This window comes from Penaeus monodon, chromosome 12 (genome assembly GCF_015228065.2).
Source record: "Penaeus monodon isolate SGIC_2016 chromosome 12, NSTDA_Pmon_1, whole genome shotgun sequence".
NCBI lineage: Eukaryota > Metazoa > Arthropoda > Malacostraca > Decapoda > Penaeidae > Penaeus > Penaeus monodon.
The window spans coordinates 5,773,479-5,778,478 of record NC_051397.1 but is presented as its reverse complement, the minus strand read 5'-3'; positions in this window follow the sequence as shown (position 1 = coordinate 5,778,478).

The following is a 5,000-nucleotide window of genomic DNA, read 5'->3' as shown; positions in this document are numbered from 1 at the left end:
TTTTTTATCATTATTCTTAGTTAACCGTAAAGAACAAAATATTTTTCAACGCATATAAGCACGATTCTACCTTTTTTTTCTCTCTCTCTAACGCCTGTCCGTCCTTTCCTTTGAAATTATCCAAAAGTTCGCGCCTAACTTCACCGCAGCTTCTGTCACTGCGCGGCACTGCGGGGGGGGGGGGGGGGGGAGTTAAACCGGCAACGACCGTCACTTGTTTTGGCTGAGTTCATCCGGGTATTTTCAGAGACTGCTCTTGCGCTTGTCATTTGTCACTTGGATAGCTCCTCTTTCCCTCTCGACTCGCCTTACACACGAGCGCCAACCACACACACACACTCGCTTTTCCTACCTGTTATTTAAGCAAAAAAAATTTTTTTTCTTTTTTTTTTGTGGAGGAGGAGGAAGAAGAAGAGGAGGCCGCACCTGTGTCTCAATCGCCTTCTTTTGTTTTTTTTGTTTTGTTTTGTTTTCTGAGACGGTGGGAGTTGCCCTCAAGACTGGGTAATGGCGGTCTCCTTGTTCTCTCGTAGTTGACGATGGAGTCCGACTTTGCTTAATGTTTTTTCCGTCGCGTTACTAGTGTGCGGAGATCACGCAAAAAAAATGAAAAGAAAAGAAAAGTAAAAAAGGGAGAGAGAGATAAGGGCGAGGAGGTGTTTAGTACATCCATTTAGCTAACTTTTGGGGGGTTAACGTTTTTGGGGGTAACGTTTAAGGGGCGTAACGTTTAAGGGAGGTAACATTAAGGGGTAATGTGTGGGTAGCTATTCCCGGTCGTGTTTTTGCTATGATTTTTTTTTTTTTTTGAACAAGCCTTTGTGTTCGTGGTCGTTTTGGTGACTCAACCGGTTTCTTTTGTGTTATTTTTATTTTCATTTTATTATTATTATTTTTATAATAGCCACGATATTCCTTTTATTTATTCATTTATTATTATTATTTTTACTTCACATCAAAATAGCTGACTTTTGACTAGAAAGCTTCAGGAAATTTCTAACACCATAGACTCCATGCTATATTAGCTAGTCAGTCAGCTGCCATGACGAGTAAAAAACTACTACTATTACTATTACTATTCCCACGACTGCAACTGTAAGTATAACAACTGTCACTGTAAGTATAATAAATCTCCAACTTGAAGGTACAAACTCTAAAAAAACACGAAACATTTACAAGGGCATTAATCTTCATCATCATCTCTGAAATTTTGTAAATTTCAGCTGAAAAAAAAGAGTAAGAGAAAGTAAATGAAGAATAACTTAAAACTTCAAAAGTCTAAGGTCAAAAAGGTCACAAAAGGTTAAGTGTCAATCGTATAAAAATCATAATCTCAAATGTTTGATATTATGTCTGTTTGTTGTATGTCAAGAATTCCACTTTTAATGTACCTTAGCAGGAAGTTGTGATGTGGAAAATGCGTTTTTTTATGATAGGTAATAACGTCCCTCGGTATCTGACTCTATAATGCACATCCCATATGTGTGAATATATAGCATACTGTATGGGTGAATATGAGATTTAACCACACTATGCGGTATGCTAAACTTTGCCGATGAATAAATACAAAATATCGTGTAATATTTAACTGTCAGGTCCTTTTAATGAATTTTTGCATATACACTTACATACATATACGCACACACACACACACACACACACACACACACACACACACACACACACACACACACACACACACACACACACCACACACACACACACGCAACCACCACAACACAACACACACACAACACACACATGCACGCATGCACGCACGCACTCACTCACTCACTCACTCACTCACTCACGCACCACCACACACACACACACACACACACACACACCACATATATGTATATATATATATATATATATATATATATATATATAATATACATATAACATATATACATATATATATATATATATATATATATATATCTAATATATATATATATATATATATATATATATATATATATATGCCTATTTATATCTATATCAATCTATCTATCTATCTATTTATATACACACACACACACACACACACACACACATGTAACTACAGTATGTAAAAAAATCCTTTAATCTTCAATAATGTTATTTTCCAGGTTCGTCTCCCATTATTGTTTTCATTTAAATGTTATTTAAATCTATAATAAGACAAGGAACATCTCATTAAAATTCATAGAAAATTCACGAACGCGGCTGTTTTAGAAACTATAAAATTAAGGCTCTCAGTAAAGACCGTTTTTTTTATTTTTTTTTGGGAAACGCGAGAAAATATGCACCGACTTGTCCCCGACTTGTTCACGACATGTTTAAAGTCCCATACAACGGGTGGGTTTATTCGCAACAAGTGGGCTACAGGGATATAAAGGAGAGGAAGAAGGGGAATAGGAAGAGATAATAAAAAGATGAGAAGGACTGAAAGGATTGAAGAGAAAACTAGATAGATGTACATTGTTGTTATGGATTTTTCTCTCTTTCTCTCTCTCTGTCTCTGTCTCTCTGTCTCTCTCTTTCTCTCTCTCTCTCTCCTCTCTCACTCTCCTCCTTCTCTCTCTCTCCTCTCTTCTCTCTCTCTCTCTCTATATTATATATATAATATATATAAATATATGTCTCTGTGCTTCTGTCTGTCTTCCTGTCTGTCGTCTTTTGTCTTCTGTCTGTATGTCTGTTCTGTCTGTCTGTCTCTCTCTCTCTCTCTCTCTTTTCTCTCTCTTCTTCTCTCTCTTCTCTGTCTCTTCCTCTTCTCTGTTCTTCGTCTGTCTGTCTGTCTGTCTCTCTCTCTCTCTCTCTCTCTCTCTCTCTCCTCTCTCTTCTCTCTCTCTCTCTCTAGCTCCGGCTAGTACAGTGGTAACGTGTCGGCCTCTCACCCTAGTGGTCGGCGGTTCGCGCCCCGCCCAGGCGCGAGAAGTTGCAACTGTCGCCTGGAGGTTACTGCTGTGGCTGGGCACCACGGCGGGCAAGGACTCGGTTCAGCCGAGTCAACAGCAGCTCACACACGTGAGCAAAATCAAGCAGACAGTATGTCACACCAAGAATATCCATTGTATCAAATGGAATCCAAACCAAACTTTTAAACTGTAAAACTCTCTCTCTCTCTCATTCTCTCTCTCTCTCTCTCGCTCTCTCTTCTCTCTCTCTCTCTCTCTCTCTCTCTATATATATATATATATCTATATATATATATATATATATATATATATATATATATATATATATATATAGAGAGAGAGAGAGAGAGAGAGAGAGAAACATGGATCTGTCCATCAAGCCATTTTCCTCTCTATCCATCTAACCATCCATCCGTCTCTCTGTCTATCTATTCATCCATCTATCACTCTGTCTCTCCGTCCATTTATCATCCATCTCTCTATCTATCCGTATACCTAAGCATCCATCCAACCATCTGTCTATCCTTCTATCTATATATCTTATTGATTATTCGTCCATATATCCATCCATCCATCTCTGTTTAACCGTCTATCACTTCTCTCTCAATCCATCCATCCATCTCTCCATCTCTCCATCCATCTCTCCATCTATCCATCCATCTCTCCGTCTATCCATCTCTCCATCTCTCCACCTCTAAATCTACATATCCATCCACCATAAAGTTCTCTTAAAAAGACTCGTTTCTTTCTTAAAAAAAAAAAAAAAAGCAAATCACATCAAAACCAAAACAAACGGAAAAAAAACAGACAAACAAAACAATAGATACAACCCCCCCCCAAAAAAAAAAAAAAAGACACAATAAAACGTAAAAGAAAAAAAAAAATAAATAAAAGAGAGGCACCAACTCTACACTAATGGTTTCTAGAGAGTAATTGGCAGCCAAGGTCCACAAAGTCCATTTAGCACCATTAACAACACATCGCATTTCATATCCCGACTATCTATGCTGTGTCACTAAAAGTCCTCTCTGTTTCTTTGGTTCACAACAAAAAGATCAATATGAATATGCACGAGTTGGTATGATACTAGCTATCACTGTATATATGTATGTATGTATCTATCTGTCTATATTTACATACATACATTCATCTATATATATGCATATATATATATATATATATATATATATATATATATATATATATATATTTACATATATATAAATATATAAATATCTATCTATCTCTCTCTCTCTCTCTATATATAATATATAAATCTATAAACATATATAAATATATATATATATATATATATATATATATATATATATATATATATATATATATATATATATATAAATATATATATATATATATAGACACACGCACACACACACACACACACACACACACACACACACACACACACACACACACACACATATTTTGTGTGTGTGTGTGTGTGGTGTGTGTGTGTGTGTGCGAGTGTGTTTGTGGCTTATAGGAACGTCTATTTCAATCATTCAGCATGGTTGCGATTATGGACAAAAATATTTACAAAATATATGCCTTGCGGAGTGGAGGGGGGGGAGGGGATGTGTCTTTTTCACATCCAAAATTTCTTCACCTTTTAAGTGAGAGACATTTTAAGGCAACTTTTCCCAGGAAAGAGAGAGAGAAAAAAAGAAAAGAAATTTTATTACCTCAAGAGGAAACAGTTTATATGTATCTATTTTACGTGGTAGACCCCCTAAGAAAAAAATAAAAGAAAAAAGAGAAAAAGAGCAAGAAATAGAACAGGAATAATTAGTCATTGCTACAACATGAAGACCTCCACCCCCCCCCCAAAAAAAAAAAGAAAAAAAAAAGAAAAAGAAAAAAAAAAGTATTAATATATATATATATATATATATATATATATATATATATATATATATATATATATATATATATATATATATATATATATATACAGTGGAGAGAAAATTATGTATATGTTATATTTAGTTTTTGTTATACAGCCAAAGGGATTGGTGAATGGTTAACAGTTAAAACAAATAAATGTGCCAGACAACAAGGTCATATAACACTATG